Source organism: Balaenoptera physalus (genome assembly GCF_965194825.1).
Source record: "Balaenoptera physalus genome assembly, chromosome: 9".
Classification (NCBI taxonomy): Eukaryota; Metazoa; Chordata; class Mammalia; order Artiodactyla; family Balaenopteridae; genus Balaenoptera; species Balaenoptera physalus.
Window position 1 is genome coordinate 9494998 of NC_138888.1, and position 25574 is coordinate 9520571.

The window sequence follows — 25574 nt, forward strand, 5'->3', positions numbered from 1 at the left end:
GGTTTTGAGGCTCACTCTGGCTGTCCTGTTGAAAACAGATCCTAGAGGGGCAAAGGAAAGGCAAGGAGACCAGTTAGGAGGCCCTACAACGATCGAGGCAAGAGAGGATGCTTGGACCAGGGTGGTAGGACTGGAGGTGCTGGGAAACGGTCAAATGCTGGTAACACGCGCACGTGCACGCACACACACGCTCTTTTCTATTATTGAAACTTCCGAAGAAAAGCAGACTAGTGTAATAAACCCTATGTATCCAACAGCTCCGACTGCTATCAATTCACGCCCAACCTTACTTCATTCACACCCGTCACCCACTCTCCTACGCCTCAGATCAGTCTCCTCATGTGGGCCTCAGACAATATGCATCAACCAGCGTCAGGAATAGAAACTATGGGACCCCGTCCCAGCCCTGCTGAATCAGAAACTCTGGCCTGAAGACCCAGAAATCTGTGTTTTCACAAGTCCTCTGGGTGAGAAGCACTGCCCGAGATTATTCCAAGTAAATCCCAGACTTCACGTCATTTTATCGATAAATATTTCTGTACGAATTTCTAAAAGATAAGGGTTCTTTTTAAAAAGGGAGCACAATACCATGATCAAATCTAAAAAAAAAAAAAAAAAAAAGTAACCATAATTCCCTTAACATCATCAAATATCTGCAGATATTTTGAAGGCAGAACCAGAAGGATCTGTGGACAGACCGGATGCGGGACATGAGAGAAAGACAGGGTTCAAGGATGATGCCAAGTCCTGCTCCCGAACAACTGACAGGATGGCGTGGCCATGACCCCCGGTGTCTGTGAAGACGGACGGGCCAGGTCTCGGAAAGGCACTAGGAGCTCAGTTCAGACAGGCCCCAGGTTTCGAGGACGGAGTTATGCCATCTGGACTTACACAGAGGCATCGGCTGAAGATACAAACTGGATGCCCCCAGCAAACAGAAGGTACTTAAAATCATGAGAGTGGGGGAGATGGTCTGGGGAGTGCGTGGAGGGGACAGCGTGTTTAAAGGCTGGGGAGACGGAGGAGAAGAAGCCAAAAGGGGCTTCCCTGGTGACGCATGGTTAAGAATCCGCCTGCCAATGCAGGGGACACGGGTTCGAGCCCTGGTCCGGGAAGATCCCACATGCCGCGGAGCAGCTGGGCCCGTGCGCCACAACTACTGAGCTTGCGTGTCACAAGTACTGAAGCCTGCGGGCCACAACTACTGAAGCCCGCACGCCTACAGCCCATGCTCCGCAACAAGAGAAGCCACCGCAATGAGAAGTGCACATACCACAATGAAGAGTAGCCCCCGCTCGCTGCAACCAGAGAAAGCCCGCGCCCAGCAACGAAGACCCAACGCAGCCAAAAATAAAATAATTAAATAAATAAATTAAAAAAAAATCAGTTATATTTAAAAAAAAAAAAGAAAAAGAAGAAGCCAAAAGATATAAGAAAAGCCAGCAGTGCGTGGCGTCAGGAGCCTGGAGGAGAGTGCTGACAGGAGGCACAAAGGGTCAGTGAGGTTGGTGTCAGGAGCCCGGAGGAGAGTGCTGACAGGAGGCACGAAGGGTCAGTGAGCTTGGATGCTGCCCTGAGTCTCGTCCCACCAGGACTGAGCATTCATCACTCCACGTACACACAGGTGAGCCAGGAAAGGGCAGTTTCCAGAAAGTTGAGGGACAAAATCCTGAATGGAGAGGAAGAGAAAAAACAGAGACCGTGAGTAGAGACAATTCCTTGAGGAACTCGTGTGTGTGTGTGTGTGTGTGTGTGTGTGTGTGTGTGTGTGTGTGTGTACAAATGGGAGGCTGTAGAGCGGGAAGTGGGGTCTAAAGATTTCCCTAAGGTTTGCACGCTGGTAGAACTGATCCAAGGGAGGTAAAAACTGCTGGAGTAGGAGAGAGAGGGGACCCGCCAGCAGTGCCCTGGACTGGGTCATGGACCCGACGTGTGAATGGGGGCTGCCTTAACACAGAGTCCATCCACGCAACAGGAGAGGAGGAGGACACAGGGACAGATATGGTGGGTGGGTGGCCACGGCGCAGGCAGTGGGTGGAAATTCTCTCCTCGTTGCTTCAGTTTTCTCAGTGAAATGAGAAGCAACCCGTCAGCTCGAAGCGAGGAGGCGGAGGTGAGGCAGAGCTGCAGGGGGAGGTGTGGAGGAGCTGCCTGGGGAGGCGGGAGGGGGAAGGGGATACAGGAGCATCACTGAAGGGCCTGGGGACCCTGAAGGGGCAATGAGACCCGTCGGTGTGGTGGTGGGTTGCCTCCAGAAACTTCCAGCCACACAGAGGCAGGTACAGGCGAGGAGAGGAGGACCTACCCAGTGGTTTACCAGGTGAGTAGTAGCGAGCAAGAGAGGGGCAGGGGTGGGAGGAGAGGGGCAGGGGTGGTGTGTGAAGGGGTGCAGAGGGAGGAGAGGCATGGGGGTCGGGAAGCGACTGGAAGAGGTGGCAGGTTCACCTCCTGCACTGTTGATGGGAATGTAAGTTGGTGCAGCCACTATGGAAAACAGTGTGGCGGTTCCTCAAAAGGCTAAAAATAGAACTACCATATGATCCAGTGATCCCACTCCTGGGCGTATATCCAGACAAAACCCTAATTTGAAAAGATACACGCACCCCAATGTTCATAGCAGCACTGTTCGCGATAGCCAGGACATGGAAGCAACCTAAATGTCCATCGACAGATGAGTGGATAAAGATGTGGTACACACACACACACACACACACACACACACACACACACACACACAAATGGAATACTACTCAGCCATAAAAAAGAATGAAATAATGTCATTTTCAGTAACATGGATGGTGGATTGGGAGTTTGGGGTTAGCAGATGCCAACTATTATATAGAGAATGGTTAAACAACAAGGTCCTACTGTATAGCACAGGGAACTATATTCGATATCCTATGATAAACCATAATGGAAAAGAATATGAAAAAGAATGCATGTATATGTAAAAAAAATTTTAAAAGAGGTGGCAGGTTCACGGGACCGCAGTCCCAGCGGGGTCAAGGTGGTTGGAATTGGGGAAGTGAGAGATGAGCTAGAAAGATGAAGGTGGAAGATGAAAAGTGGTACGTCTGACACAGAGGGCGGATGGAGTGTCTGGGTCGACAGAGAAGAAGGTAAAATCGTCAAGGAACCAGGCGATTTCAAACAGGGCCAGGGGGCAACGTGGTTCCTTGGTGTGCATGGACAAAGGCTCAACAGAGCCTGCAAGAGAGTTCGACCCTAGATTAACCTCCAAGTCCTGTTTCCCTGGTGACCTGATAAACCTTGTCTACAATACTAGACGAGATGGCTTATGATAAAAATAGACCTGTCTGGTAGCAGGCATTGGACCGGGAGGAACCACAGGCGACCAGAACAACGATGAGGCCACAGGGACCCTTGGGTGGAGCTGTGCTTTGAGGGAACCTGGAAGCTCAGCTGACCACCGACACTGGATCCTATCGGGGCGTGAGACTTCTCAGCAAGACAGCCCAGGTACCCACACCGCCCTGGTACCCACGCTGCCCTGGCATCCACACCTCCCTAGCGCCCACACCCCGTGAGTGACCTTACAGGGCTGCTGTGAGATGACTCCAGAGAAGAAGGCTCCGTGCAGCCCCGCCAGCGAGCTCTAGTTCCTGTCCTGGATGCCAAGTGGGGCGCTGACAGTTTGGATGCTTAGATGGGCCTAGGAAGACCTCCTGGTGGGCGCTGGACATGATATTCCTCGTTGACTACTTTTATGGTGGAGGGAAGGAGGATGGCCTGGAGGTGGCAAAGAGGAGCCTGGGGGGACACGCATCCCACCCCCGGGTCCAGTGGGCCAAGGGGAGTGGAAGAGAAAGGGCTCCACTGCAGGGGGAACAGGGCTTGCCCCAAAGCAGAGCAAAGCTGGCCCGGGATTCTGGTTCTCAGGACAGACCTCTGTCATCAGACAGAGCTGGGGCCGTGGCAGGTCTTGTGGGAGCCACAGGCTGTAGCGAGAGTCTGCTCTACTCCAGGCCAAGCAGGCCGTGTTCCTGGTCAGCAGGCCAGCAGTCTGGATCAGTAATCAAACCAACCATGCGTGCTTCTTTCTTCCATAATATTTTCCACAGTAACACACCTTAAGGAAATTCCATCAAAGCCCAGCCCACAGGTCAGAAAAATAAGTAGGTCAATTTAACAACGCAGACGGCCCAAGACTGAGGTACCATTTGTGGCTGCGTTCTTGTGCCCAACGTTACACCAGCTTCTTCTATTTCATGGTCTCAAAAGGACAGAATCATCAAGATCAAGGTCAACGACTTCTTCATGTGCTAATTCTGAGCTCAGCTCAGACTGGCTTGTGGCTGTTCCTTCCAGAGTTATCAGTTGAGAGCTAAAGCAGCTCTCCAGAAAGACAATGGTTTTCCTCGGGCAGGCAGGCGGGTGGATGGAGGCTGCTGGAGGGTTGCTAAGCAACGTGGAAATCAAAACACCAGCCTGAAACAGAAGCTTGAGAGCCCAGACAAAAGCCAACTGGGCAGACACACCAGCCCCGCTAAGAAACCTTCCTGCTCTCCCCACCACCTCTCCCTCTCCCAAAAGTCCAAGCCACGTGAAGGGCAGGTTGGGGAGTGCACCCCAAAAACACGACCTAAGCAGAAGCACTGTCTCCCAGCAAAGCTGTGCATATGTGCGCCACCCAGCCAGAGGAAGTAAGAGGACAATGTATGGTCTCCTGTGGCCACAGCTGGAGAAGCAGCTGGATAAACTCCCCTCCCTGCACCAAGGTCAGCAGCGGCTGAGGTGACCAGCCTGGAAGAGGAGGCCGGCTCCTCGGACAAGAGGACTTGAGCGCTGGGCTGGACACTGAGCCTTTAGAGTTGAGTCTTTTTTTCCCTAAAAAGAAGGGATCCGGGCCTTTAAAAAAATACTGACACAGTGCTGACTAGGCTTCTGATGGAGCCAGGCGACGGGGGCGGCAGAAGTCCTGGTCAGCAGTGCTTACGCCGGCAGCATGGGCTGGGTCAGGGCACCTGCAGGGCCTCCCACCCAACAGAGAACAAGAATGAGCATCTATTACCCCCTTTTCCACAAATGCGTGCAAGCTATCTTTAGACATGGGGGAGAGGTAGATCCTTCAGGGCAGAGTTCACGGGCTGACCACAGACTTCACTGCTGGGCCTTCTGTCCCCCTCCCCGGTCCCCACAAGTGACTCCCCCCCGGGGCAAGTCCCGACGTGCCACTCCCTCCTATAGCAAACCCTTCCGTGTGCTTCCCTTGACTAACAAATTAGACCCAAGGCCTGGGCCGGGTGCTGCAGGTTCCACTCACAGCTACTTTCCCAGTTTCTTCTCTAACTGACCAGCCAAGCCAGTTCCTGAGTATTTTCCCCTCTTTTCTTCCTTACTCAGGAAGAAGTACTTCCTTACTCTACCTGAGTGCCCCTCCCAGCCCTGCTACAACCCCACTGGAGTGCCTCGTCCCTCACCGAGAAGCCCTGTTTCCATGCATGTACACACACACACACACACACACACACACACACACACACCCTTACCTTTAGAAACCATGTCACGTGATCCATATACACCTTCTAATGCTACACGAGGTGCAGGGAGGGAGGGGGAGAGAAGGGGAAAGTCACACCCTTTCCCACTTCAACCCCATCACTCAACAAGGATGCTAGATGCCTACTGTGTGCCAGGTGCTGCTCCAGGCACTGGGGGAGCAGCAGCGAGGCAGGGACACGACCAGCAGGAGAAGCATCCTTCAGGAAGCAGGTGTGATCACCTGCGTGATGCGACGGGCAGGCCTGCGTGGGGTCCGGCCAGGCAGCCATCTCTGGTGACCCTGACGAAGGGCTTCAGAGTACCAACGGGCGAGCACCAGAGCCTGCCTGAAACTGTGTCACGGAGAGTAGGAGGAGGGAGAGCGGAGACAGCACCTTCACATGGGGGAACGGAACAGAGAAAGGAGGCGGGGGGTTGGGGTCGAGAGAGGGTGTTTCTAAACATGAACCGTCTGTTGGTGCAACGGTGGGAAGCATCCAGCTAGGAAGGGAAGGGAGGACGCGGGGAGCAGAGTCTTCAGAGGTGAGAGGGGACAGGACCAGTGCAAAGGAGGAAGAACAGGAGCTCAGAGGTCACGTGCCCTAACGGAGGGAGGCGGTGCCACTGGCACGGGGCAGGCAGGGGAGGTGATGGGGTCTGTCAGAGTTCTGCTTTAATTACTTGCATTCTCTCAGTGAAACAGGGAGTGAAATCATTAGCGGAGAGGGACAAGGTGTTGAAGGCCTGAGATGAGAAACAGTCATCCCGGAGGGCGGAAGAGAAACCTGGCTAGGCAAATGCAACGAGGCGACCGGACCAGCACTGGAAACCCTTAGGAAGCTGTGACAGACAAATCAGTGTGGTCGGGTTTTTCTCCAGCTGCGTCCAGCAACATGAGGGTGTGCACGCAGTGGGGGGAGAGGACTAACGCAGGGCCAGGGGTTTTGCCTGGCAAGTGTGAAGGAGAGAGTGGTTGAAAGAGGGGAGAGCGTGTGCAAGAGGAATCATCAGCATGGATGGGAACTGAAGTAGGACAAGGAGGCAAGAGAGGATGTGAGGGCAGGGAAGGTGCTGGGAAAGTTCGGGGGCCGCAGACTCAAGGTCTGAGTAGGGGTCCTGCGCGGGTTAGGAGGGCAGAAGGTAGCAGAGAGGACGCTTGATGCTGAACTTCCAGGGCGGTATAATGACTGGTGATGAGAAGGCCAGCGGCGTGAAGGGGGATGGAAGGAAAGACTTGGCAGTGAGGAGGTGAGAGCAGCTAATGGGCACGACCATACCAAGGATGGGACAGGAGAGGTGGCGGAAGAGCTGGGCGAGCCAGGAGCCCAGCCCTCCATGAATGGGAGCCTGGCCGAGAGGCAGGCAGTCTTCCAGGGAGGGATAGGGACCTGCGGGGGAGCAGCGGTGAGGAACACAGACAATGACCCCGCCTCCAGCAAGGCCGCCGGGTTTGGGGGGATGCATGAAGGTGAGGTCGGGACACAGTTCCAGGAGGCTGGGGTGAGAGTTGATCAATCTCCCCAAGGTCGATTACTACTCTATATTTTAATCCAGAATCCAGACAACAGTCGATAATTCATTTCCTAGGCTTCTCTGGTTTAAAAATTTTTTTGTTCGGTCAGATTCATTAGGGATCTGACAGAGCAGTTTGTTCACCTGTGTTAGATGCTCAGAAACTGTCACAGCACTGCAGCCATGCTCTTTGGGGACCTCTGACAAACTTGGGAGCACACAGGTCCAGGGAAGACGAGGGAAGTTCAGCTCAGCGCAGACACGTTATTATCGCTTTATTACCGATACCCCACACGTAGGTAATATCTAGGGGTGTAGTTTGTGACAGGTGTGGCCTCTTTCTCCATATATGTCTATAAACTAAACACACCTGCTTACTCACAGAGGCCCCACCCAACATCAACGGGAAACGGTCACAGTTTCTTTGTTTTTTTTAACAAAAGGGCGGGAGAAACCTTCTCAAATGAACCTAGTTACACTGTTTTGTTGATTTGGAAACTGCCTCCTCCAAATTACCCTCCAGCCAAAGGCTTTCTGCACCTGGAATTAGCTCTAGTCTCGCAAACAGAGAAGCCTGTGGCTGGCTCAGAACCTGGCCTTAGAATCTTCATCCCTTCACAGCAGGGATTCCCCAAGTGTACCCTAGGGACACTGGTCACCATCAGGTGTTGGTGTATGTTCTGTGAACTAAAGGTCAAAGGTGTCTGGGGAAGGCAGGGCTGTCTCAGTAGGTGGATTTACTGCAGGGCCTGGCCATCTTTCATATGCTAACTCACGCTGGACCTCTCCAAGGCGTCACCGTGTCCAGACTCCCCCAGTCACCTGTCACAAAATCCTTTCGTTTGGGGAGCCCCGCTCTGGGGAAGTTTGCCTTTACAGAATGCCTCTGAAGCCTGTCCCACACTCCTTCCAGGGAGCCAATTCTGTCCTCCCCAACCCTGGCTTTTTTTGACAGGTGCCACACCTCTCACCAGCCCCAACCTCTGGCCATGGCGGCCCTGTCCTACTTCCTGCCACTCCTGGCCCTGCCACAGCTGTTGTTCATGTCCCAAGCACCTGAGCCCTGCCCTGACGTTCCCAGCACTGAGCTGGGCTGGAACCTGGGCAGGTGTGTCCCCAGAGGACAAGTTAAATCTGGGCTTGTCTGGGAGCCCACGGGGCTGACCTGGGGAGCCAGTCATGAGAACCAAACATCTGCTGGGAGAGGGGTGAGCCTAAGGGGACGGACAGGTATGAGGGCACAGCTGCAGGCCAGGGGGGAGGGGTGATCCTGAGGAAGTACATTATCTGTCACCCGGGGCTTCCACTGAATCTCAGGAGGGAGAAGGCAAGAGAAGCGGAGCAAGAGAGAGAAAAGCACTCATCCGTCTAACACGGATGACGGCGCTCAGCAGAGCTGGTAGTGTTGGCTCCACTGCCTGGGCCATTTGTATTTTTCCTCTCGAGAATTACTAAGTATGGCTTTTGCCAATTTTTCTGTTGAATGGTTGGTCCTTCTTCTTCGTGATCTGTAGGCGTGTTTTTATAGCATACGATGATCACCAGTCCTGTATTTGTCCCTGTATATGTTGCAAAGGGCTGTACATAGTTCCCTTCCAGCCTGCTGCTTGTCTTTTAACTGTATTTATGGTGTCTTTTGATATCCCAGAGTTTAAAATGTTTCTGTAGTCAAATCTATCAGTCTGACACGGGGTAAAGGAGGAGCAGGGGGCCCTGGGGTGCCACCAACACTGTTTCCAGATCTTCACGCTGGTTATACATGTTCACTTCGTGAAAATTCACAGAACTGTCCACTTAGGATTTGTTCATTTCTCTGTATATGTTATACTTCAATAAAAAACAGTTCTTAAATCTCTCAGGTTATTTTTTCCTTTATGACTTCTGAGTTTTATGCTTTGCTTAGAAGGGCTTTCTGTACCATTACACTGTGGAAGCTTCTCCTATGTTTTTTCCTAAAACTTTAAAAGTGGGATTTCTTTACATTTAACTCTTAAGTACCTCTGGAATTTCTATATGATTTAATGTAGGGCTCTAACTTAATTCGTGTCCACATGGGCTTAACAAATCCTTTTTCTGACTCTCCAGCTCTGGTTCCCTGGGAACCCATAAAGGTAAAACATAAACCACCAGATAAACCAGATAACACTGCTTATGGTCAAAATGAACTTCATGAATGAGGAAGCCCCAATGGGGACACCAGGTTTGGGGCTTCCTTAAGTGCGACAACTTTTGTAGCTGAGCATGCCCCTTTGTGAACCCCGGAAACCATACCTATGGGGGTTTTATAAGGGATCCTAGCTCCTGCAGGCACAAGGCTGTAAGCTGGCGAGAAGCTAGCTAGTGACAGACAGCTGTGTGAACAGTCACCTGCGTGAACTGCGGCAAAGACCACTCACTCCCTGGAAGAGGAACCGCCCAGCATTGACCTGTGGGGCAAGCCCTTCTCCTTTCTGACCAGACAGCCACGGGGGACCTGCTCTGAAATATCTGGCTGAACAAAGGAAGTGCCAAGTTGCACAAACACCATTTACTGAGCATCCACCTTTTCCCCCAATGATTTAAATTGTTACCTTAATAATAAACTAAATTACTCTATTTACATGAGTCTGTTTTGAGCCCTCTCCTCTAGTCTATTGATTTTTGCCTATTAAATCATTGTTAAAGCTTTATAGTATGATTTACTGTCTGGTAGATCAAGCCTGTCCTGATCTTTTTCAAAATCTTCTTGGCTATTTTGGCCATTTCTTCATCATTTGGCAGTGTTTCCTGAGCTTCTCCTCACGTCAGACAGTGTTGAGAACACCCCCCCCCCAACTTATTAGTTTCTTGGGGCTGCCGAACAAAACACCACAAGCTGGAGAATTAAAGCAACTTGCACTTGATTAATCAACTGCAAAATCCAGCTGGGGGCAGGGCCAGGGAGGATCCTTCCCGCCTGTTCGCGCTTCTGGGAGCCCCAGGCCTTCCTTGGCTGGTGGCAGCATCACTTCCATCTCCGCCTGTCTTCACGTGGCCATCTCCCCTCTGTGTGTGTGTGTCTTCACATGACATTCTCCCCTCTGTGAGTACCTGTCTCTGTGTCTCCTCTTCTTACAAGGACACCAGTCCTACAGGATTAAGGGCCCACCCTACTTCAGGATGACCTCATCTTAATTCATACCTTAATTATGGCGACAAAGACCCTATTTCCAAGTAAGGTGACCTTCAGTTAGAGGGGTTAGGACTTGAACATATCTTTTTAGGGTGGACAGTGCAACCTACAACATCCTGCTCCCAAGGAGCTGGCATTCTCAAGACCCAACAGATGTTGCAAGCAAATAAATAAGGTAATTTCAGTGACACGTGCTACAGAGACAAGAAAACAGGTGAGGGAACAGAGACAGTTGAGGCGTGGAGGCCGTGGGCTGGTTTGGCTAAGGGTGGTCAGGAACGTCTCGCCAAAGTCACCGAGTTAGGCCTGAACGAGGACAAGGTGGCCAGATAGAGGTCTGGGAAGAGCACTGCGGGCAGAGGGCACAGCCAGGGCAGAGGTGCTGAGGCAGGAGCCGGTCAGGGTCACTCAAGAAGAGTGAGCCCGGGAAATGGGGGGAGACAGGCTGGAGAAAGAGCCAGAGCAGAGGACACAGGCTGTGCAGGCTCGGTCAGGCCGCTGTCTGGGGTCAAGGGGACGGCCCGGGAGTGGCAGCCAAGAGGCCACTTAGGAGGTGGCGTGTGGTCCAAGGGAGAGAAGTAGTGGCTGGACTAGTGCCGTAGCAATTGCAACAGGGGGACCGGTGGATTCAGACATATGTTGGAGGTAGAGTGGTCAGGACGTCCTGGTGGATTGGACGGAATTGAGGAGAAGATAGGGATCTGGGTGACTCACAGGTTCTGTCCGAGCAACTGGCCCACCCACGGGGGGCTGCCATTACTCAGAACGGGAGGATTAAGATGAGCATAAGTTTAAGTGGTGGGTGGGGGGGGGGGAGTCCCAGATATACTTTAAAGTCAGCCTGTTACGCTTTATATCAAACTCCTGTGGGGACTTCCCTGGTGGCGCAGTGGTTAAGAATCCGCCTGCCAATGAAGGGGACACAGGTTCGAGCCCTGGTCCAGGAAGATCCCACATGCCACGGAGCAACTAAGCCCGTGCACCACAACTACTGAGCCTACGCTCTAGAGCCACAACTACTGAGCCCACGTGCCACAACTACTGAACCTGTGCTCTAGAGCCCATGAGCCACAACTACTGAGCCCACGTGCCACAACTACTGAGCCTGTGCTCTAGAGCCCGCAAGCCACAACTACTGAGCCCACGTGCCACGACTACTGAGCCTGTGCTCTAGAGCCCACGTGCCACGACTACGGAAGCCCGCGCGCCTAGAGTCTGTGCTCCGCAACGAGAAGCCACCGCAATGAGAAGCCCGCGCACCGCAACAAAGAGTAGCCCCCGCTCGCCACAACTAGAGAAAGCCCGCGTGCAGCGACAAAGACCCAACGCAGCCAAAAAGAAAATAAATAAATAAATTTATTTTAAAAACCCAAACACTCCTGTTGATTGCATTTTACTCGTAGGTACTTGCATTTACAGATTTATTAAGAACATTTTTACAATGTTGATGTTCCTTTCCCAAGAATATGCTGTACCTTTCCACTTATTCAGTGCGTCCATAAAGTTTTATAGCTTTACATATTTTATTATATTTATTCCCAGAAACTGTTGTTACTGCGAGTGGAATCTGTTTTTCCTATTACATACTCCAATTGACTAATGATGGTATATGAGAAAACTACCGATTTTCATCTGTTGAGCTTGAAAAGCAGCCAGGTTATTAATTCACTACGTCTCATGAACTATCACCTGCCTATCACCCAGCTCCAACAGGCATCAACATTTTCCCAATCTTATTTCACCTGTTGTGTCCCCACTGTGTGTGTGCACATGAGTCCATCTGTCTGTCTCCTGGAGGGTTGCCACACAAGTGCCAGACGTGATATCGCTGCACTCACAGAGACTTCAGGGACTGTCTCCTGGATTTCCCAAGTGCACAATCTTATCATCCGCACCCAAAGACCTGAGAGTGTTCAGGAGAGGGGAAGACAGAAGCCACAAATGTGACGACTTTCCTACAAGACCCAGGAGAAAGGTAGGGACCAAACTGAAGTCACAAAGTTCATCCTCTACAGCTCGCAAACTTTCCTCACAGGATCGCTCCTCAAGTTTTCGTTCCAGGTCTATTTTCTCTTGTAAGACAAAATTCTGATAAGCTCTCAGTAACCTAATTTTCCTAACAGCAAACTGACCCAGAAACCTAAAGGGGGAGCGCTGCTGAAGTCAGACACACACCTAGAAACCCCTGAAGTCTGGAGCCATCCGTGTGCAGGCAGTGGTATTTCATTACAATTTCTCACTCCATATATGTGTCTTAGGTCATTTGTTCCAGTTCTGTGGCTGGACTAAAATTTTACCAGTACCACACGAGTTAGAAAAGGCCATGACCTGTCCACCTTTTCCAGGGTGGTCTCCAGCTGGTATGGTGCCTTTTTGTGAATTAGCAAAAAGCGTCCCCTCTGGGGCTTCCCTGGTGGCGCAGTGGTTGAGAATCTGCCTGCCAATGCAGGGGACACAGGTTCGAGCCCTGGTCTGGGAAGATCCCACATGCCGCGGAGCAACTGGGCCCGTGAGCCACAACTACTGAGCCTGCGCGTCTGGAGCCTGTGCTCCACAACAAGAGAGGCCGCGACAGTGAGAGGCCCACGCACCGCGATGAAGAGTGGCCCCCGCTTGCTGCAACTAGAGAAAGCCCTCGCACAGAAACGAAGACCCAACACAGCCAAAAATAAATAAATTAATTAATTAATTAAAAAAAAAAAAAAAGCGTTCTCTCTGGACAGATTCAGACCCACAGTCACAGCTTGGAAAGCAGGGGAGCTTGGGAGGGAACAGGAATTCAGCCCGCCTCACCCACCCCTCCCACCCCACCACCTCACCCCAGAACCTGGCACGGAGGCCTGGACCTTCCCCTGTGTTCCCATCCCAGACTCCTAGGGTCTTTGCAAATGTCAATATTTTTAACATCCTAATGGACATCATACCTCTTTCCCTGTCAACAAAACTTACAGAATAATAGCAATGAAGTTCTGTTACTTCTGGTTAAAATCAGTTTATACCATCAGACGAACTCTCTGAGTCCTCACTCCAAGCACTGTGTGTCTGGAGAAAGCAGAAAGTAGCCCTTAGAAATGGGAGGTTTAAGATTCTGTTTGTCCACTCCAGAGACCTACAGTGTCAACACGGAATTCCATTCCTGCAGCTCTGCTGCTGGCCCTCTTGTGTTACTGCCACAGACGTGCTCTGCCCATGGCTCTTGCCGCCTCGTCCAGCAGCACGGGGTCCTGGTCCACAGGCTCCTCCCCTCCTGGTCCACAGGCTCCTCCTCCCTGGTCCACAGGCTCCTCCCCTCCTGGTCCACAGGCTCCTCCCCTCCTGGTCCACAGGCTCCTCCTCCCTGGTCCACAGGCTCCTCCCCTCCTGGTCCACAGGCTCCTCCTCCCTGGTCCACAGGCTCCTCCCCTCCTGGTCTACAGGCTCCTCCTCCCTGGTCCACAGGCTCCTCCCCTCCTGGTCCACAGGCTCCTCCCCTCCTGGTCCACAGGCTCCTCCTCCCTGGTCCATGGGCTCCTCCCCTCCTGGTCCACAGGCTCCTCCCCTCCTGGTCCACAGGCTCCTCCTCCCTGGTCCACGGGCTCCTCCCCTCCTAGTGGTCCCAGTGAAAAGAGAAGCAGGTGCCACTAGGCAGATGGACATTGTTATGAGGGCCTGGCTCAGGGCTGGGTGGGTGGCAAGTTACTTCCAGCCCTCGTTTTCCAATATTCCTTTCTCTATCCGCACCATTTAAATAAAAACAAAAGTCCACTGTTGAAACAGGCCGTGAGACGAGTGTCACTGTTCTGTTAAGCCAGAGCGTGTGCCCTGCTGCTGCAACTGATAGCCCCCCATCACTCCTCTCTGCCAGCAGGACCCAGCTCGGCTCTGCCTGACCTCAGCTCTGCTTGGCTGGGAAGCAGGGGCGGCAGAGGACTATCTCTGCTTAGAGAGTTTTTCCAACATACAACATTTATCAGCCACGGATAAGATTCACGGTGAAGCTAAGTCCATGCCATGTACAGGCAATAAACACAGACAAACAAGCCCACCCATCCCCAGACACACAACTTGCCCCACTCCAGTCCAGATTGTTAAAAAAAAGTTATTCAATATGAGGAAAGGTATGATTTTCAGAATGCCAGTGGATATTAATAAGAATCTGCTAAAAGAGCTACTCAATTAGCATAGGTTAGTTTAATAAATACCGTATGTTCCTAATTTAAGCTTAAATTGTTATGGCTTAAAAATTGTTTTTGCTGGTTACAGGAAAGGGGCAGAATCAAGAGAGAGAATTTCATGCATTTTAATTAATTCATAAGTCTCCAATAAAAAATGTATAGCATCAGATTCCTAGGTTTAGCTCAGACTTAGATCTGAGCCATCTTAGATTTTACTTTGCCAGGTCATTTCTCCTAAGATTCAAATTTCTGGGTAGTTTATAATTTTAACTAGGTGTGTAAAGTAGGGGTGTGGCTTATTTGCTTATGCTTAGTGTGTAAGGTTTTGTTTTGTTTTGTTTTTTTAAAGACACATGGAATCTGAGAGTAGGGAAGCCAGAATAGGTTGTCATGCATTAGTTTTCAGATTAGGATTCGAAGCCTGGGGGAATTAACTCAATTCCCCCAGATAAGGAATAGCTTAAGGCATCAGGGTTAAAATTCAGGTCTGAGGAAAGGAGTTTGCTTTTTCTGAGCAGAGATTACTACCACCTGTCAGGAATGTCAGTACAAGTTGAATACAAAAAGGCAGCCGGCCATCGGAGATAAGCTGTACATTGTGCTCACCTTAAATCTGGCCACTTTCCTAGCTCTTGATGGGTGACTGGACCATCCCAGTCCTCCGCTGGGTCTGAGCATCAGTCCTGAACACCTTGCCCTCTCCCTAGCCCACCCCCAAATCCCACATCAACACGGTAACTGGGAGAGCATTTGGTAGCCCAAATTCTCCGTGAGACCTCACAGTGTTTTAAAGGGCATAGGAAAAGTCCCTCTTCCTTTCTTACCACCTGTTTTGCCCTGAGCATCACGTCAGACCTTGTCAAAGAGCAGAAGTGGCAGAAGACGATGCCCTGTTCTCAGGGAGGATATGATTTCAGTGAAACACACACGAAAGAGTCTGAGAGTAGAGCACAAGGGTCCAGCAGGTGGGGCAGGGGGGATGGCCCCATCACGCCCCAGCAGCCTGGGGAGGGGAGGGGGAGGGGCGGAAATGGGCACAGAGGCAGGAACAGAATTAAGCACCAGCTCCCGTGATGTTACAGAAGCCTCTCCGGGAGAGACCCATATCCTCAAAAAACTGCCTTAAAATTAAGTTCAGACTTTTGCATTTGTACTTTGGAATTGCTCCCATGAACTGGGCCACCAGAAGGAGCTGCTCTGCCCGCCCTCCACAGCTAATATGCTCAGAGTGAATCCTCCCTCCCACCCGGAGTCATTTTCTGAACCAAGAAGCTATATAAGCAAATGGCAACCCTCCAGCTTCATATGCCCCGAGTTCAGACTGCTGCCCCCCAGCACCCGGCCAGATGCATCCAGCCTTCCTGGACGGGGCCCTGTGCTCCACAACAGGTGCCCAGTGCCCACCTTGGGTGCAAAGCAGTCTATCCACCCACGTGGCAGAGCCGTCCTCAGGGCCCCAGAACAGAGGACAGCAAGTGTGCAGGGCGCCCAGCACACTCACTCAGGAACCTTTCCCCACTCAAAATCGAGGAGAGGTTCAGGACGGCACCAACGTGTTACCTGTTTGACTGTCCTCACGTTGAGATGCACGTCCTTGGGGAGTCTGGAGTCCACTGCCACCTCTACACCGAGAAACCCAGCACTTCCTTCAGAGCCTTGAGTCCTAACCAGGCTCTGTTCTAGGTGTCGGGACATCCACTCAGAAGGACGAGACCCGGCACAAGCCTCAGCTCTGCTAGAACACAGGACTGGAGCCCACACACTTCTCTTGAAGATCTCGCCTTTGTAATATCACACGCGCTGCTCAGAACGTGGGTGACTGCTTCCCCAAGTCTGAACACCCCTCTATAAAAGTGTCAGATGGAAAGCCAGTCACAGTCGGGATGCTGTGTGATGCTTACACGCACCAGCAGCCCTCCTCTTCACTGACTACACGTGTGTTTTGAAACCCAAGATAAGCAGAGAGACAACAGGACACTGCTAGTGTTTTTCATACACATGCTGAAATTTCTTTTTTTCTGAGCATGGGATTTTAGCAAACATGCCGCTCTCTGGAGCCTCCTGGGCTCGCTCAAATCACAGCTCGGCCACTAACTAGAAACAGAACCTCATGCAAGTTCTTACACTTCCCTGTGCCTCAGTTTCTCCAAGTGTAACTGGAGATTATTAGGACCTGCCTCTTTGTGAGGACTGAATAAGTCAATACGTATAAACCACAAACAGCGCCTGGTACATGGTAAGCAGTCCGTAAGTGTTAGCTATTATTATCAAGTGAACCAAAGTTTACTTGACCAGCTGAAGATTCAAAACACTTTGCAATACATATCCCTGAAGCAAAATGAGTTCATGTGTGTATTTCCCGAGATAGGCTACCCACAGAATACTGGATCAAGGACGGGCATGTCTTTAAGGGTTTCATTAAACTGTCCTCAATAATGACTTACATTTACATAACAGGGTCCCAGGTCTCCTTCCAGCAAGTCCTTGAAACAGGAAATGCCTGTAACTGGGCTGTTTTGTGTTGACTTTCGCTGAGAATCCGCCATCTAGCAAAGCGCCCACTGTAACTCCAGCCTGGAGATGCCAGCGCAGCGCTGGGGCCTCGCTTTCAAGCCCTCAGCTTACTTGGGTGCACGCACCTTTGCCAGCCTGATTTGATTTTCCCCTGGAGATGGGCTGGCCACCACACACCCCCTAATAATAGGGACCCCAATCTAATTCCCAGGTCTGAGCCTGGGGCAGTTTGCCAGGGCTTTAAGGACACTTTGAGTGGGGAAAAAACACCATCCTCAGGTGAAAAGGTGACACCGTCCATCAACAGAAGCTGAGCAGTCACAAATCACAAAGGGGTACCTGGGTGCCCAAGGAACGCCCCAGATTAAGATCTAGGCACACCTGGCCTGACACCTACAGGGTCTGAGCCAGGTACCATCGGAGCCCTGCACCCCCTGTGTGGAACTATTTGTAAGGTTTCAATCAAGCTCACAAACTGTTAAGTAAAATACGTTTTATCCTTTTGGCTTGAGAAGGACACCCCCGGGACCAACTGGAAGGCCAGGTCCAGAATGTGCCCAGTAGGGAGAGCCGGCCCCAGCCTGGCCCCCTTTTCTTTCCACCGACCCCAGCCCCCTCTGGGCTTCATACCACCTTGCAGGGGCCTCATGCACACACCTGAGGACACACCAGCAAGTGTGTGTCCACTCCCACTCACACCCTGCACCCTTGCTACACCCCTCCTCCAGACCTGGGTAGACTCACCCACTGCACAGTCTGTCGGGGGCCCTGGGAGGAGACCCAAGCAGGCTGGATGCAGGCTGGGCACCACTTATGCAGGAGATTCCAGGATCCTGTGTACCTGGACTGGGGTCCAGGGGCGGTCAGGGAGAGGGGCAGGGGACATGGCCTCTTGGCCCGACTCCTCATTCTGGTGAGAGGTACAGGGCAAGGCCCCCTCTTGCCGTGGTCTAGGGGCAGTGCCTCCACTGGGTCCAGACCATCTCCTTCGAGCCCATCAATGCTGTCCCAAGAGGGGGGGCACCCGGCTCTTCCAGGCTGTGGTTTACTCTTCACATGTGATCACTTCACTCTTAAAAATGTATCTTGGCCAGAATCTCAGAATCAATTCACACCACCATTTCTGTTGTTGGTCACATTTCAATCCATCAAGTAAATCTGAACTTACACACATACAAATGCAACTCAGGATGAAAAAAAAAAAAAAAAAGCCAAGCCAAATTAATTAAAATCTTGCTGGCAATAAACCAACTAAATTTTAGGAAATTTATTTTTCATATAAAATACAGGGACGGGTGACATAGAATTGAAGTGTACTGATAACCGTCCACAGTGAGTGACAGGTACAGCAGATTCACTTTTCCTTCCACTTCTGTGTACATCTGAACATTTTCACAATTAAAGGTTGAAGGAAAAGTTTTGGAGCCACGCAGCCCAAAAAAGGAGACTGGCGAGATCTGATATCACATTCCTCCTGGTGAGTTACCAAAAAAAGCCAGGCAGAAGCACACTAACTCAGTTTGCCATCTTGTCAATATTACGAGCAGCAAACCTACAACTGGGAAAGGCTTGTTCATGAGCCACGGACACAACAGGCCGCTGCGACCTGGGGTCACCACCCAGGTTTCCCAAGACGGGAGCCCGAAGCCCCCAGCAGTCCCTACCTGCGCTTCAGTCTTTACCCAGGAAGATTCATTCGACTCTCTCAGACGCCCTTAGGCAGGTCAAACTTCAAGTCACTGACCAAATAAACCCAGGCCACGAAGCCCGACAAAGCGGCCAAGGTGGCAGTTTATACAGAGCCTTGCTCGGCTCCATGGCCACGTCTCCAAGTCAAACAAAACTTGACGCTGTGGCCTCTCCCACAGCAGCTGGGAGAACCCAGGCCCGTGTTTACACAGGACCTCTTCCCCCAGAAGCTCAAGGTAATTTCAGGACACTCACTAATTAGCTTAATTAACTCTCACGGAGCCTCCTGCCCACCTCGCTCCCTGCTCCACAGCACGCATGGCTGGGGGTGGGAGAGGCAGGGCTGCACGACTCACACCCACGTGTAAACACACGCGCACTTGCAGACCACCCTTCCTGGGGGGCTGTCTGGAGAACACTGAACTCTGGAGCATTGCTGTTGGCTCTAAAAATGGACGAAAGTCATGAACAATAGGTACAGTGCCCTTCATCTGGTCTGCACGACGTCTGAAAGCGACAAAGAGAGAGAAGACAGCAAGCGCTTTTTGCCCCAGTACCAAATAAGAGAACATCTGTATGTTAACTGTGGACGGCAGACCCAGGGGAACTGTTACAGGCTCTGGCTTTGTATCTATACTTGAGATGCTTCCTACTGTTGAATCAGGTCATCGAGAAAACTTGATAAAAACCTTTGAAATTGGTGCCAACCTGTTTGGCTTTTCTGCCTCTGGAATTCCTGTTCCCGCTGACCCACATTAAAGATGGATTCTCAACCTAATTCTTTTAGAAGCTGGAACATGGAAGTATTCCTCCAGCAAACCTCCTGCTGGCAGGCTAGGTCGCCACCTAAGTCACATTGGAATAGGATTAACCTAGAAATCGGCCAATCCATGATCACCAGTTTTTCCTAAACTCACCACCCAACTCAAGCCCCTATCTCAGCACTGCCTGAAAACACCAGGCAAAGGTGAGCCCCTTTCAATGGGAAGCCTTTGCAAGTTATGATCCTTACGGGTTGAAACTGAAGAGCTGTGCTTATGCCTGTTGGGCCCACCTAGCTCTCCTGCCTGTTGCCGTAAAAGCAGCAGTGTGCACCTGCCACAGAGCTGCACAGAATTTAGGACCACTCAGGGGCCAGGGAGAAACCACTGCCCTCGACAGTGGGAATAAACCCTCGACTTAAGTCTGCTTGACCTCTCATTCCTCAATGGGGAGACCCATCACAGGAAACCACAGCTGACGGGAAAAGTAAGCTGCCCCCAACCTTGAACCTCATGGAATGGCCAGGGTTCCACTGCCAACTATGCCGGCTGCCACAGGTGTACTGCCCCTCGCAAAAGTAGAGACTGCAACCTTCTGGGGGGAGAAAAAATGAAAGCACTCTTAACCTCATCCAGAAAAGGAAAGCAAAAAGCTAGACCTTTAGAACACAGATGGGAATTTCAAGTTCAGAGCCGGTCTATCCAATTGTGATGTGTTTAGAATACTCTAAAAGTCTGAGACAACAACTTTCTAGTAACAGAAGGCTCCTACAATCCTCCTCTGGACCAGCAACATCACCAAATGCTACAGCTGCCTTTTAAAAATAGTTTTACTTGAAGAGACCATTGTTTCGGGGTGCGCGAGGAGGGGGATTCAGAGCACCGCATAAACGAGCTCCAGAGACGGGCGCGAGCCACGGCGATCAGCGCGGACCCCAGAGACGGGCATGAGACGCTAAGGCTGCTGCTGCCGCCACCAAGAAGCCTGTGTGCGAGCGCAGGTCACTATCCACACCGCCCCTCCCGGGAGCCTGTGCAGCCCGCCACCGCCAGGGTCCCGTGATCTGGGGACAACTTTGCCGGGAGAACGCACGGCGCGCCTCAGGCTGGTGCAACGTCACGCAGGCCTCCGCCGCCGCAGGCTCGCCCCGCCTCCTCCGTACCGCTCCCTCCCCCCGGCCTGAGTGAGCCAGAGCCCCCGAAGCAGCTGCTCCTTTAACCCCGTTCTGTCGCAGGGGGAACAGATGCCCTCAGGCGACCTACACGCAGAGGCGGGTCCAAATCCAAAGCTGAACACCGGGAGCTGTGCGGACAGAAAAGAGAAAGGGAAATCTCTCCCAGCAGCCTCAGGAGCAGCGGATTAAATCTCCACAATCAACTTGATGTACCCTGCACCTGTGGAATACCTGAATAGACACCAAATCATCCCAAAATTGAGGCGGTGGGTTTTGGCAGCAACTGTAGACTTAGAGTTTGCTTTCCACATCTAATTTGTTTCTGGTTTTATGTTTATCTTAGTTTAGTATTTAGAGTTTATTATCATTGGTAGATTTGTTTATTGATTTGGTTGCTCTCTTCCTTTTTTATATATATATATATTTTTTTTCCTTTTTCTTTTTGTGAGTGTGTTTGTGTATGCTTCTTTATGTGATTTTGTCAGTATAGCCTTGCTTTTACCATTTGTCTTAGGGTTCTGCCTGTCTGTTTTTTGTTTTTTTTGTTTTTTTGTTAGTATAGTTTTTATTGCCTGTTACCATTGGTGGATTTGTTTTTTGCTTTGGTTGCTCTTCTTTCTTTCTTTCCTTTTTTTTTTCTTTTTTTTATTACTTTAAAAATTTTTTATTTTTAATAATTTTCCTAATTTTTTTATTTTAATAACTTTATTTATTTTCATTTTTGTTTTCTCCCTTTTATTCTGAGCTATGTGGCTGACAGGGTCTTGGTGCTCCCCCCAGGTGTCAGGCCTGTGCCTCTGAGGCACGAGAGCCAAGTTCAGGACACTGGTCCACCAGAGACCTCCCGGCTCCACATAATATCAAATGGTGAAAGCTCTCCAGAGATCTCCATCTCAATGCTAAGACCCAGCTACACTCAACGACCAGCAAGCTACAGTGCTGGACACCTTATGCCAAACAACTAGCAAGACAGGAACACAACCCCACCCATTAGCAGAGAGGCTGCCTAAAATCATAATAAGGCCACAGACACCCCAAGACACACCACCGGACGTGGTCCTGACCACCAGAAAGACAAGATCCAGTGTCATCCACCAGAACACAGGCACCAGTCCCCTAAACCAGGAAGCCTACACAACCCACTGAACCAACCTTAGCCACTGGGGGCAGACACCAAAAACAACGGGAACTACGAACCTACAGCCTGCGAAAAGGAGACCCCAAACACAGTAAGTTAAGCAAAATGAGAAGACAGAGAAACACACAGCAGATGAAGGAGCAAGGTAAAAACCCACCAGACCAAACAAATGAAGAGGAAATAGGCAGCATACCTGAAAAAGGATTCAGAGTAATGATAGTAAAGATGATCCAAAATCTTTTTTTTTTTTTTTTTAAATGATTTTGCTTTTTTTTTTTTTGTAAAGCTATTTTAATTAATTAATTAATTAATTAATTTATGGCTGTGTTGGGTCTTCGCTTCTGTGCGAGGGCCCTCTCCAGCCGCGGCAAGCGGGGGCCACTCCTCATCGCGATGGGCGGGCCTCACCATCGCGGCCTCTCCCGTTGCGGAGCACAGGCTCCAGACGCGCAGGCCCAGCAACTGTGGCTCACGGGCCCAGCCGCTCCGCGGCATGCGGGATCCTCCCAGACCAGGGCCCGAACCCATGTCCCCTGCATTGGCAGGCAGACTCTCAACCACTGCGCCACCAGGGAAGCCCGATCCAAAATCTTGGAAACAGAACAGAGAAAATACAAGAAACGTTTAACAAGGACCTAGAAGAACTAAAGAGCAAACAAACAATGATGAACAACACAAAAAATGGAATTAAAAATTCTCTAGAAGGAATCAATAGCAGAATAACTGAGGCAGAAGAACGGATAAGTGACGTGGAATATAAAATAGTGGAAATAACTACCACAGAGCAGAATAAAGAAAAAAGAATGAAAAGAATTGAGGACAGTCTCAGAGACCTCTGGGACAACATTAAACACACCAACATTCGAATTATAGGGGTCCCAGAAGAAGAAGAGAAAAAGAAAGGGACTAACAAAATATTTGAAGAGATTATAGTTGAAAACCTCCCTAATATGGGAAAGGAGATAGTCAATCAAGTCCAGGAAGCCCAGAGAGTCCCATACAGGATAAAACAAAGGAGAAACATGCCAAGACACATGTTAATCAAACTATCAAAAATTAAATACAAAGAAAAAATATTTAAAGCAGCAAGGGAAAAACAAAAAAAAATAATAAAATACAAGGGAATGCCCATAAGGTTAACAGCTGATCTTTCAGTGGAAACTCTACAAGCTAGAAGGGAGTGGCAGGACATATTTAAAGTGATGAAAGGGAAAAACCTACAATCAAGATTACTCTACCCAGCAAGGATCTCAGTCAGATTCAATGGAGAAATTAAAACCTTTACAGACAAGCAAAAGCTAAGAGAATTCAGCACCACCAAACCAGCTTTACAACAAATGCTAAAGGAATTTCTCTAGGCAGGAAACACAAGAAAAGGAAAAGACCTGTAGGTCTTTTCAAAACCAAACAAACCCAAAACGATTAAGAAAATGATAATAGGAACATACATATCAATAACTACCTTAAACATAAATGGATTAAATGCTCCAACCAAAAGACATAGACTGGCTGAATGGATACAAAAACAAGACCTCCATATATGCTGTTTACAAGAGACCCACTTCAGACCTAGCAACACATACAGACTGAAAGTGAGGGGATGGAAAAAGATATTCCATGCAAATGGAAATCAAAAGAAAGCTGGAGTAGCAATTCTCCTATCAGACAAAATAGACTTTAAAATAAAGACTATTACAAGAGACAAAGAAAGACACTACATAATGATCAAGGGATCAATCCAAGAAGAAGAGATAACAATTGTAAATATTTATGCACCCAACATAGGAGCACCTCAATACATAAAGCAAAGGCTAACAGCCATAAAAGCGGAAATCGACAGTAACACAATCATAGCAGGGGACTTTAACACCCCACTTTCACCAATGGACAGATCATCCAAAATGAAAATAAATATGGAAACACAAGCTCTAAATGATACATTAAACAAGATGGACTTAATTGATATTTATAGGACATTCCATCCAAAAACAACAGAATACACTTTCTTCTCAAGTGCTCATGGAACATTCTCCAGGATAGATCATGTCTTGGGTCACAAATCAAGCCTTGGTAAATTTAAGAAAACTGAAATCGTATCAAGTATCTTTTCCAAACACAATGCTATGAGACTAGATATCAATTACAGGAAAAAATCTGTAAAAACTACAAACACATGTAGGCTAAACAACACACTACTAAATAACCAAGAGATCACTGAAGGGTTTCCCTGGTGGCACAGTGGTTGAGAATCTGCCTGCCAATGCAGGGGACACGGGTTCGAGCCCTGCTCTGGAAGATCCCACATGCCGCGGAGCAACTAGGCCCGTGAGCCACAACTACTGAGCCTGCGCGTCTGGAGCCTGTGTTCTGCAACAAGAGAGGCCGCGATAGTGAGAGGCCCACACATTGTGATGAAGAGTGGCCCCTGCATGCTGCAACTAGAGAAAGCCCTCGCACAGAAATGAAGACCAAACACAGCCAGAAATAAATAATAAATAAATAATAAATTAATTTACAATAAAAAGAGATCACCGAAGAAATCAAAGAGGAAATCAAAAAATACCTAGAAACAAATGACAATGAAAACACGACAACCCAAAACCTATGGGATGCAGCAAAAGCAGTTCTAAGAGGGAAGTTTATAGCAATACAATCCTACCTCAAGAAACAAGAAATACGTCAACAAATAAACAACCTAACCTTACACCTAAAGCAATTAGAGAAAGAGGAACAAAAAAACCCCAAAGTTAGCAGAAGGAAAGAAATCATAATGATCAGAGCAGAAACAAATGAAAAAGAAATGAAGGAAACAATAGCAAAGATCAATAAAACTAAAAGCTGGTCTTTGAGAAGATAAAAAAAATTGATAAACCATTAGCCAGACTCATCAAGAAAAAAAGGGAGAAGACTCAAATCAATAGAATTAGAAATGAAAAAGGAGAAGTAACAACTGACACTGCAGAAATAAAAAGGATCATGAGAGATTACTACAAGCAACTATATGCCAATAAAATGGACAACCTGGAAGAAATGGACAAATTCTTAGAAAAGCACAACCTTCCGAGACTGAACCAGGAAGAAATAGAAAATATAAATAGACCAATCACAAGCACTGAAATTAAGACTGTGATTAAAAATCTTCCAGCAAACAAAAGCCCAGGACCAGATGGCTTCACAGGCGAATTCTATCAAACATTTAGAGAAGAGCTAACACCTATCCTTCTCAAACTCTTCCAAAATATAGCACAGGGAGGAACACTCCCAAACTCATTCTACGAGGCCACCATCACCCTGATACCAAAACCAGACAAATATGTCACCAAGAAAACTACAGGCCAATATCACTGATGAACCATAGATGCAAAAATCCTCAACAAAATACTAGCAAACAGAATCCAACAGCACATTAAAAGGATCATACAACATGATCAAGTGGGGTTTATCCCAGGAATGCAAGGATTCTTCAATATACGCAAATCAATCAATGTGATAAACCATATTCACAAATTGAAAGAGAAAAACCATATGATCATCTCAGTAGATGCAGAAAAAGCTTTCGACAAAATTCAACACCGATTTATGATAAAAACCCTCCAGAAAGCAGGCATAGAGGAAACTTACCTCAACATAATAAAGGCCATATATGACAAATCCACAGCAAACATCGTTCACAATGGTGAAAAACTGAAAGCATTTCCTCTAAGATCAGGAACAAGACAAGGTTGTCCACTTTCACCACTATTATTCAACATAGTTTTGGAAGTTTTAGCCACAGCAATCAGAGAAGAAAAAGAAATAAAAGGAATCAAATCGGAAAAGAAGTAAAGCTGTCACTGTTTGCAGATGACATGATACTATACATAGAGAATCCTAAAGATGCTACCCGAAAACTACTAGAGCTAATCAATGAATTTGGTAAAGCAGCAGGATACAAAATTAATGCACAGAAATCTCTTGCATTCCTATACACTAATGATG

General features: G+C 49.2%; 1 protein-coding gene and 2 long non-coding RNA genes across 12 annotated transcripts in view; 1 reads left to right on the forward strand and 2 right to left on the reverse strand.

Annotated features, from left to right (window-relative positions):
• The window catches only part of LOC309667302, a 247793-nt gene extending 223688 nt beyond the window's left edge, over nt 1-24105 (forward strand). Inside the window, exon 4 of the long non-coding RNA XR_014267679.1 lies at nt 23415-24105. This is a non-coding gene — a long non-coding RNA (uncharacterized lncRNA). The remainder of the gene's footprint in view (nt 1-23414) is intronic.
• SYNJ2 (synaptojanin 2) overlaps nt 1-25574 on the reverse strand; it is a 99500-nt gene that overhangs the window by 69784 nt on the left and 4142 nt on the right. The gene's annotated exons all lie outside the window — the stretch shown is intronic.
• On the reverse strand, nt 11504-13466 carry LOC309667336. The gene is made up of 2 exons (XR_014267715.1): nt 12887-13466; nt 11504-12570 (listed from the first exon to the last, which is right to left on the reverse strand). It is a non-coding gene; the product is annotated as an uncharacterized lncRNA (long non-coding RNA).